Source organism: Neophocaena asiaeorientalis, unplaced genomic scaffold (assembly GCF_003031525.2).
Source record: "Neophocaena asiaeorientalis asiaeorientalis breed wild unplaced genomic scaffold, Neophocaena_asiaeorientalis_V1.1 scaffold543, whole genome shotgun sequence".
NCBI classification, from domain to species: domain Eukaryota; kingdom Metazoa; phylum Chordata; class Mammalia; order Artiodactyla; family Phocoenidae; genus Neophocaena; species Neophocaena asiaeorientalis.
This window is the reverse complement of record NW_020173671.1, coordinates 1,205,976-1,216,629: the sequence shown is the minus strand read 5'-3', so window position 1 is coordinate 1,216,629 and position 10,654 is coordinate 1,205,976. Positions and strand designations below refer to the sequence as shown.

The following is a 10,654-nucleotide window of genomic DNA, read 5'->3' as shown; positions in this document are numbered from 1 at the left end:
TAAAGTTCACATGCTATACAACTCACCTATTTAAAGTATACAGCTAAATGTTTTTTTTGTATAGTCAGAGTGGTGCAACCATTACTAAAATAGACATTTTCATCACCCCAAAAGAGAAACCCCATACCCATCAGCAGTCAATTCCCATTTTCCCAACCATCCTATCCTTAAGCAACCACCAATTTACTATTTTCTGTCTCTATGAATTTGCCCATTCCGAACATTTCATGTAAATAGGATCACACAATATGGGATCCTTTGTAAATGGTTTATTTCACTTAGAATAAAGTTTTCAAGGTTCATCTATGTTGTAGCTTGTGCCTGTTTAAAGAGGACGCTTCCAATATTTTCTTATTAAAACTGTTTGTTTATTATAAGCATTTGATAGATACCTTATTTCAGGTTAAGGAAGTTCTATTCCTGGTTTTCTAAGACCTTTTTTTTTTTCCCCATAAATTGAGAATTTTACCAAATGCCTTCTCAGTATCCAATCAGATAATTACACAATGTTTCTCCTTTTACACTCTTTAGATCATGAATGACACCACAGAATTTTCTAGTGTCAAATTACCCTTGCATTCCTGGGATAAACCCAAGTGGTCATAATACATAGTCATTTTCAGCCTCCTAATATCTCTGCATCTAGATTCACAAATAAAATTGGCCTGTAATTTTTGTTTTTTCTACTATCTTTATTGAGTTTGGATATCAAGGTTATGGTGCCCTTATAAAATGACTTGGGGACTATTCCTTCTTCTTCAGTTGTCTGAAACAGTCAGTATATATTTGGAATGAACTGTTGCTTGGAAGTTTGCTAGAACTCACCTGTAAAGTCACCTGGGTCTGAGATTGTTTTTGTGAAAAGGTTTTAGATTACTGCTTCAATGTTTTAATAAATTACGGAATTGTAGGCCTTCTATTTCTTAAGTTGGTTTTATTACTTTTTCTAGGAAAAAAATTCCCATTTCATCTAAGTTTTAAAATGCATTAGCATGAAGTTATTGAACAATTGTATCATATTATAATTTTCATAACCTTCACTGTGTCTGTAGTTACATCTCCTTTTACAACCCTAATATTATTTTCCTGTGCTTTCTATTTCTTATCTCTCTTGCCAGATGTGTGTTTGCCTTTTCAAAGAACCATCTTTTGGTTTTATTTGGTTCTCCCTGTTTTCTATTTGATTTTGGCTTTTATTTTTATCTCCCTTTTTAGGGGCAGGGTGGGGACTTATTCTATTATCCTTTTTATAACTTCTTAGAAACTTAGCTAATGAATTTCAGCCTTTCTTCTTTTCAGATTAGCATTTACTATAAATTTCCTTCAATTTACCACTTTTACTGTATCCCACAAGTTTTGATATGTAATATTTTCTATTATCATTCAGTTCTAAATATTAAAAAAATTTTTCCATTGTGATTTTTTTCTGACCAAAGGGCTATTCAGAAATATCAAGGTTTAATGGTAATTTTAAACTGTCTTGGTTGTTGATATCTAACTTAATGGCACTGTGGTCTGGGAATGTGGTCTGCATGACATCAATTCTTTGAAATTTGTGAAGACTTGCTTTGTGGTCTTGCATGTGATGATTTCAGTCATTGCTGCATGTGTGCTTGAGAAGAATGTGATTTTTAAATTACTGAGTGCAGGGTTCTGTGTTCATCAAATCCAGTTTGTTTTTGATTAAATCTTCTACAGCTTTATTACATTTTATCTTTTGAAGTAGTAATAATTCAGAGAGGCTTGCTGAACTCTCCCACAATGATGGTACATTTCTCAATTTCTCCATGAGGTTGAATTAATTACTGCTTTATATATTATTTAGATTTTTAAGATTAGTTCTGTACAGGTTTAGATTTATCTGTTGGTGAATGAAACGACCAGAATGTATCACTCTAATAATACTTAAGTCTATTTTAATCTGAATTTAAGTCAACTGACCACCTTTCTTTAGTTAGTATTTGCTTTTTTCATCCTTTTACTTTCAACCTTGGTGTCTTCATACCTCAGATATTAATATAAGCTGCAAGTAACTGGATTTTATTTCATCCAATCTAACAGTCTCTGACTGTTAATAGTCACCTTGTTCCACTTACATTCATTATGGTTGCTGATATCTTTTAACTTGTTTCTACCATTTTAGCTTGGTTTCTATTTGTCTCACTTTCTCTATGTTTCTTTTTTCCTCTTTCTTGTAGTGTGTGTGAGTTTTCTTTTGTTTTGTTTTCTTTTGTTTTGTCTGTATGTTTGTTCATCTGGGAGATTTCATTTTATTGGTTTCTAGTTTGGCTTTGTATTTAAATTGTTTGCTGTTAGACTTTACCCAGTATTTCTTTGAAAGAAAAATTATTTATTTATTTTTGGCTGAGTTGGGTCTTCGTTGCTGCGTGCGGGCTTTCTCTAGCTGTGGCGAGCAGAGGCTACTCTCTGTTGCTGCACGTGAGCCTCTCATTGCGGTGGCTTCTCTCGTTGCGGAACTCGGGCTCTAGGTTCGCGGGCTTCAGTAGTTGTGGCACGTGGGCTCAGTGGTTGTGGCTCGCGGGCTCTAGAGTGAAGGCTCTGTAGTTGTGGCTCACGGGCTTAGTTGCTCCGCGGCATGTGGGATCTTCCCGGACCAGGGATCGAACCCGTGTCCCCTGCATTGGCAGGCAGATTCTTAACCACTGTGCCACCAGGGAAGTCCTTACCCAGTATTTCTGTATTATTTAAGAGGGAGGAACTATTTCCTTTATCAGTATTGTCTGCCATTTTTATCTAGAAGCCTATATATGTATGTACACACCCACACCCACACCCATTCTCTCTCTCTCTCTCATATACAAGAATTTCTGTGAGACTGATTCCCAGAAATGTAATCTTTAGGTCAAAAAGTTATATACTATTTTGAAACTACATTTTAAACTTAATATTTCATGGACACCTTTTCATGTCATTAAATATTTTTCTATAATACTATTATTTAATTGCTCACAATATTTTACTATTGTAAAATTAATCATATTTAAAACTAACTCCCTATTTTTAAACACTAATTTTGCTTATAATTTATCACTTCTTATAAACAAACCGATGATTAATATTCCTGGGCATACAAGAATGACTTATTTCTTTTTTTCTTCAGATAAAATCCTACAAGCAGAATTACTGAATACTCTTTAGAGTACATGTACTTTAATATGTTTCAATACCAAATTTATACTTACAGTGAAAGTTTATGAGACTTTGGGGTCTCCAAATGTTTGAAAACTCTGGGTAATATAATTTCTCTTATCTGTGCCTGGTTGTCAGATGGAAGTTTATATCTCATTGTTTAAATTTACATTTTTTCCTTATAAAGTTAAACATTTTTCACATGCTTACAGCTACTTGTATATCTTTGGTGAATTGTCTAATCTGCTCAGACCACTGGATGGTATGCTTTATACTCGCTGCAAACATTTTGCCCTAGTGTATCATTTGCCTTTTAATTTAATGTTTATGTGATTTTTCATGTACAGAAGTTATTTTTCTATATGCAAATCAATCTTTTCCTTCATAATTTCTGATTTTGGCATCACACTTTAAAAGGCCAGCTACAATTCCAATGATATATACATATTTCCTTTTTTTCTTCTGGACTTCCCTTGTTTTAACTTTTACATATGGATCTTTAATTAGGACTGGGGGGAGGTACAAGATTTGAGGTAGAAACCACACTTGCCTTTTTTCTCCTAATGTTTAATTAGTCATCCTAGCTGATTTATTGGATAATTGATCCTATCTTCTTTATCATATAATAAATTCATTCAGATACTTGTGTTTGTTTCTAACTGATCAATTTGGCCCCACTGATCTCTTTACTTCCTGCATCAGTTCATCTGGGAGATTTCACTTTATTGGTTTTTAGTTTGGCTTTGTATTTAAATTTTTTGCTGTAGATTTTGACCAGTATTTCTGTATTATTAAAAGGGGGGGGGGCTTCCCTGGTGGCGCAGTGGTTGAGAGTCCGCATGCCGATGCAGGGGACACGGGTTCGCGCCCCGGTCCGGGAAGATCCCATATGCCGCGGAGCGGCTGGGCCCGTGAGCCATGGCCGCTGAGCCTGCACGTCTGGAGCCTGTGCTCCGCAACGGGAGACGCCACAACAGTGAGAGGCTCACAAACCAAAAAAAAAAAAAAAAAAAGGGAGGAACTATTTCCTTTATCAGTACCGTCTGCCAATTTTTATCTAGAAGCCTATGTATGTATGTACACACACAGGTGCGCGTGCACACACACTCTCTCTCTCTCTCTCTCTCATATACAAGAATTTTTGTGAGACTGATTCCTAGAAATGTAATCTCTTTCACTCTGTGGTACATGGGACATCTTCATATCTCAGATGGCAACTCCTCCCTCAAGACTGAACTTTTGAGGGAGTTTCTTGGCTATTCTCACACAATTATGCTTCATGATGAAATGTGAAGTCATTTTGTCAATCTCCTTCTCTTCCCACCAAAAGCTTTCTTTTGATTGAAACTGTGTTATGTTTATATACTCCGTCGGGTAAGAATGGATATCTTTTATAGTATCATTTTCCAATCCCAGAACATAAAACGTTTTTCTGTTAACCAAGGCTTCTTTTGTATCCCAAAATAACAGCGTTATTGAGATATAATTCACATACCATACAATTCACCCATTGAAAGTGTACAATTAAATAGTTTTTAGTATATTCAGAGTTGTGCAATCATCATTGCAGTCAATTTTTAAACATTTTTCCACCACAACAAAGAAATCCCATACCCATTAGCATTCACTCCATTTTCCTCCAATATCCCTGTACTAGGCAACCACCAATTTGCTTTGTCTCCATGGATTTGCCTATTCTGAACATTTCATATAAATGAAATCATTCAGAATGTGCTCCTTTGTAACTGGCTTCTTTCACCTAGCATGTTTTCAAGGTTCATCTCTTTATGGTCAAATAATATTCCACTTTGTGAATATGCAACATTTTATTTATCCATTCATCAGTTGATAGACATTTGTGTTGTTTCCACCTTTTGGCTAATAAATAATGCTGCTATAGATATTTGTACATATGTTTTCGTATGCACGTTTTCACTTTCCTTTGGTATATACCCAGGAGTGGAATTGCTGGATCATATGGTAGCTTACCTTTTGAGGAATTGTCAGACTGTTTTCCAAAGCATCTGCACCGTTTTACATCCCCACCAGCAGTGTATGTATGAGGGTTCCAAATTCTCCACATTCCTGTCAACATTTGTTATAGTCTTTCTTTTTGATGGGTGTGAAGTGGTATTTCCACTGTGGTTTTGATTTGCCTTTCTCTGATGACTAATGATGTTGAGCAATTTTCACATGCTTGTTGGTCATTTATATATCTTCTTTGGAGAATATCTATTCTTATCTGTTGCTCATTTTTCAATTTTTTTTATTATTGATTTATAGGAGTTCTTTATATATTCTAGATTAAAGTCTCTTATCATATATATGATTTGCAAAAATTTTCTCCCATTCTGTGGGCTGTCTTTTGTTTCTTTTTTTTTTTTAATATTTATTTATTTGGTTGCACAAGGTCTTAGTTGCAGCAGGCAGGCTCCTTAGTTGCAGCTCCAGGGCTCCTTAGTTGTGGCTCACCAGCTCCTTAGTTATGGCACATGGGCTCCTTAGTTGTGGCATGCATGTGGGATCTAGTTCCCTGACCAGGGGTCTAACCTGGGCCCCCTGCATTGGGAGCAGGGAGTCTTATCCACTGTGCCACCAGGGAAGTCCCTGTCTTTTGTTTCTTGATGGTGTCCTTGAAGCACAAAAGTTTTAAATTTTGATGATGTCCACCTTAACTGTTTTTTTCTTTGGTTGTTTGTGCTTTTGATGTCATATCTTAAAAACCATTGCCTGGTCCAAGGTGATGAAGATTTACACCTATGTTTTCTTATAAGAGTTTTATTGTTTTAACTCTTACATTTAGGTCTTTGATTCCTTTTGAGTTAATTTCCATGTGAAGTGTGAAGTAGGCATTCAGTTTCTTTCTTTCATTCTTTGCTTTTCTTTTCTTCTCTTTTCTTTTGGATATGGGTATCCAATTGCCTTAGCACCATTTTTGAAAAAACAATTCTTTCCCCCTTTGAACTGTTTTGGCACTCTCATCAAAAGTTGATTGTAAATGTGAGAGTTTATTTCCAGACTCACGATTTTATTCCACTGATATATAAATATATCTGTAGCTTTGTGGTAAGTTTTGAAATCAGGGAGCTTGAGTCCTCCAACTTTTTTCTTCTTTTTCAAGATTGTTTGGGCTATTCTGGGTCCCTTGAATTTCCTATCCTCAGGCTTTTTTGCTGCTGGGATGAATGAGCTCTCTTTTTGATTTGGTCAATGCTGTGTACAGAAAACTACTGAATGTCATATATTTATTTTTGTGTCCAGCTACTTTACTCTGCTCTCCCATAAGTTCTAAATGTTCCTCAGTCCATTAGCCAGTGTTTCTCATCTAGACAATCATATCTTTTGTAACTAATAGTAAGCTTGACTCTTCCGTCCCAAGTTTATGTCTCATTTATTTTTCTTCTCATTGTTTTTCCTTGAATTTCAGAATATGGTTGACACTATTCACAGTGTGACATTCTTGTTTTGCTCCTCGTTTTCATAGGATTGCCTGTTATTAAGGACGATATTATCCATTCCAGGTCATCACTAGATATCACACTGTCTGTTGAATTGGAATAAACACATTTATCATCTTGAAAAAGTCTTTTTACTCCCAGTCACTAAGAGTTTTCATCAGGTCACATCACATTAGGATAATTAAATGGTTCTTCTCCTCTGTCCTATTCATACGATTAATAATATTAATAAACTCTTAACGTTGACAGCCCCCTGCGCCGGCCCCGTGTGTAAACTGTATCTCCTGAGCCAGTAGGAACAAATTAGCTCACACTAACGGGAATAACTCAGGTCTTACTGGTGCAGCTCCCACCTGTATAATATAGAACAGATGTCATAAACTGAAAGTCAGTAGGTCATGTCTCGTTTGGCCTACAAAGTGGTTTAAAATACTGTTTTGAATTAGTTTCCAGCATTTAAAAATCAGGAGATTTCAGATTAAGAGTTCCAGTTTTTGGTTTCTCTTTACAAATTAAAAAATCTGATCACACTAGCCCTGCATTCTCACATGATCACAGTGAGCTGAAGTTGCTCCCCTCAGTGGGGGGTGCTTTAGAGGTCTCCTCATTTGCATCCTTTCCACACCCTATTGTCTCCATACTGTATTGTCTCAAGGGTCGGTTGCCACGTTCTGTATTTGTGCAGTAGTTTTTCTTATAACAGAATTGTGTAAAAGTGAAATATGTCTTGTAATCATGTCTCTAGCAAATGTGGAAAAATAAAAGGGGCCAAGAGGGAGATGTGCTTCGGGAGACATGGGTGCATGCATATTTCCTGGCAGAAGTGAAGAATATTCCTATAATGTTTAATACACAAAGTGTGCCTGTTGAAAGGATACAATGTGAGATGCCACCAGATAAAAAACTCATAAGAAGAATATGGAAAAGATGCGTAGGGGAAAGAAAACCTTACTGAACTGGAAGAAAGAAAAAAAAAGACTGAAATGTCAATAGGGTTTGTTTCAGGAGGCACAGACCATCAACAATACTATCGTGAAATGCCGTAATCTAGTAAGTGAACACCGTCTCCCCAGTTCTGTCCCTGAGTCTGAGCTGTTTGGCTCTTGGAGACATTTGAGTGTCTGACCCCTGCTCCAGTCCTGGGTGGCTGCACTTCTAAGTCCTGGATAATAGGTGTCCGGTGCTGATCATATCTCCCAGTTGGTCTGCCCTCTTGGGACAGGGAGACACAGGTGGAGCTGAGTGGGACACTAGGGGTGGGGTGGGGGTGGATAACAGGCAAGCTTAACACCTGGGTCACACCTGCTGGTGGAGAAAGAGAATGTCCACTTTTGATGTGGGATGGGACCAAGTGGTCTTCACGGGATGCTCAGCTCCCTGGTAGTGAACCCTAATGGGCACCTCTGTTTCGGCTTTCCTCCACCTTCAGTTTTAGGAACACCAAAGACATGGAAGAAGGCAAGGATGCCATAACTTCTCTAGCACTCTCTGTAGCTTTCAAAGTGCTCTCAGAAGCCACCATGTCAATCTGGCACACGCCATGTCATTCTCACTACTCAGTTCCTGCTTCCAGAGCCTGCTTCCTGCTTCCCTTCTTCCCTACTTGGCCACGTCTGGGCTGTCTCCATCTTCCCCCTTCTTCTTGTTTTGTGGTGGAAAAAGTAAGGACAGGGGAGACCAGAGTCTGTGGCCACCCTTCTCAAGTCGTATGACCTCAGGCACATCCTCTCACAGCCTTTGTGGCTCTGTTTCCTTATTTGTAAAATGGTGGGTGTGAAGGTCCGGGTGGTGGGTGAGGAGTAGAAGTACTAGATGGTTCTGGGCGCCTTCCCATCTCTAACTGTAGGCTGGAACCAATTCTCTGCGTTCATCCAAGGGTACTTTCTGTTTCTATGTTTTTGGGGAAGTTGCTTTTTCTTGGTATTTAGCGAGTCAGGAAAAGAAAACTCATTGGTGTTCACATCTCTCAACGCCTCAGGTAGGGCTGTGGCTTTTGACCAGCAATAACGGCTGATCTTGCGGCCAATTTTGAACGCCTCTAACAGATATTGTGACACAGAGTCCCGTTCAAGAGTGGAAATGGAAATTCCAGCCTTGCCCTTTGCGAACTCTGACATAAACTGCGATTCTTTCGTTGCCAGGGCTGTCAGCACAGTAGCCAACCTTCTCATTCCCAGTTTGCAATGAGAAAACGGAGGCACAGGGAAGTGCGCTGACTTCCGGGATCCCGCGAAGAGTTCTTCCAGCTCCGGTAAAACTACATCTGCCGCGTGGCCTGTGGGGAGAAAGGGGGCGGCCAGAAAAGGGCCTCGACTCTGGAGACTACCCCAACCCGCCTTCAGGAGCCGAGAAATGGCTAAGTCACAGCCACTGGTGGTGGAAGGCGAGAAAGTCAGACCAGAGGCTGGAGCAGCAGTGCGCAAAGTCTGGATCGGCTGGTATTTCTAGGAAGGTTTCTGCCGAAGGGTGAGGGTCACGGCACCCGTCTGCACAGCAGGAGTGCAGACATTTTAAATGTTAACAGCACCCAAAGAAAATAGAAGTAGGAGGAGGAAGTGGGGCGCTCGGTCGCAGTGAGAGAAGGAAGCAGCTCGTCGGAGCTTCCCCTTTCTCCTCCTTCCCCGAAGCCCTCACCCCAGGCCCCTCTCCTGCTCCGCCCACCCATCCAGCCCCGGCCAAAGCCGCGCTTCCGCTCCCCCGGCCTCACCTCACCTCATTCCTGGGGGGTCGCTGGTGCTCGTTGCTGGCGTCCCTTCTGCCGTGCCCGCCCCCTGCCAGGGCTGTTCCTTCCGAGGGCAGACGGGCTCAGAGATGGGGCAGCTTCTCAGGCGCGCGGCGGGCTCGAGCCAGACTCCGAGGACGCTTGGGTCAGGCCGGCGCCTCGCCGACGCTGCCCGGCCACCAGGTGGCGCTAGAGGCCGGCTGGGTGGCCAGCCCCGCCCCGCTCCCGTCCCGAGCGGGCCCGGCCCCGGCGTGGCCCCGCCCCCAGCCCGCCGTCGGAGCGGAGCCCGGATAGATGCTGGGACTTACCGCGCGCGTCTCCAGCTCGGGCGTGGTGGTCCCGACCGTACCCGGAGTCGCAGGGAGTCGCCGCTGGAGAGGGGCTCGGCGCCCAGCGGGGACTGCAGGTGTGTGGCCGGGGCGCGGGGGCGCGGAGGGCGCGCGTGGGGGCCCGAGGCCGAGACAGAGTTGCCCGCGGACCGTCGGGGAGCCGTACGCCCTAAGAGCATCAGCTGCAGCGGGTGGGCTGGACAGAGCCTGCTGTCTTCTGGCTCCGTGAATAGGGTCCACTGCTGGGGACGGGATCCGCACACATGCGTGCCCAGTAATCCCGGAGATAGAAGGGCGTTTCGGCGACTGTCCATCCTTATCTAGGTAGCCACTGCTGGCCGTGTCTGTGCGGTCCGAGCGTGGCCGCAGCCTTCTGCTGCCTCTTTTAAGGCCGCCCTTTGTCGTGGGGTCAAAGAGTCTGCCCTCCCGTCTGAGAGCTCTCTCGGTGAGCCTTCGCATAAGGGGTCCTTAGCCACCAGGACCTCTAGCAAGCGTGGGTCCCCAGACAGTGGCTGCTGTCAGCGGATTCGTGTTTACACCCCGGGTGTCCCTGTGTGACTCTGTGTGCGTGTGTGCGTGTGTGCGCGCGTGGGCGTGCGTGCTGGCCTATCCCAGGCCTGGGGTAAATAAGCAAGTTCAGGTCAGTAGGAGGAAGGAGATTGTTCGGAGGGAAAAGGAAGGCGAGATGAAAGCAGCTGGATGTGGTATCAAGTGAGTTGCAAGCCTCCTGCAGAGAGGAGGGGTGGGTTTAGGCGAGATGAGGGCCAGAAGTAGGCCAGGTCTGCCTCCAGGGTCCTGTCTGGGTCCCCTTCTCTTCCTGCCTGTGTGGTCGTTCTGTCTTCTCCTCCACAGCTCCCTTCCTCCTGGCCTGGGACCACCCAGTAGGGCACTGGTTCCCAGAGCTTGTTAAAACACACATTCTCCAGGCACCCCCTACAGCACAGCTTTCCAAGGGTGGGGTCTGGAATCTGTACTTTTCTAAAATTTGAATAAGC

General features: G+C 42.4%; 1 protein-coding gene across 1 annotated transcript in view; it reads left to right on the top strand.

Annotated features, from left to right (window-relative positions):
* Positions 1 to 9,589: 9,589 nt before the first annotated feature.
* The window catches only part of PIK3R5 (phosphoinositide-3-kinase regulatory subunit 5), a 70,477-nt gene continuing 69,412 nt past the window's right edge, over positions 9,590 to 10,654 (top strand). Inside the window, 1 exon segment of the mRNA XM_024748430.1 lies at positions 9,590 to 9,736. The gene's annotated coding sequence lies outside the window, so the exon portion shown is untranslated.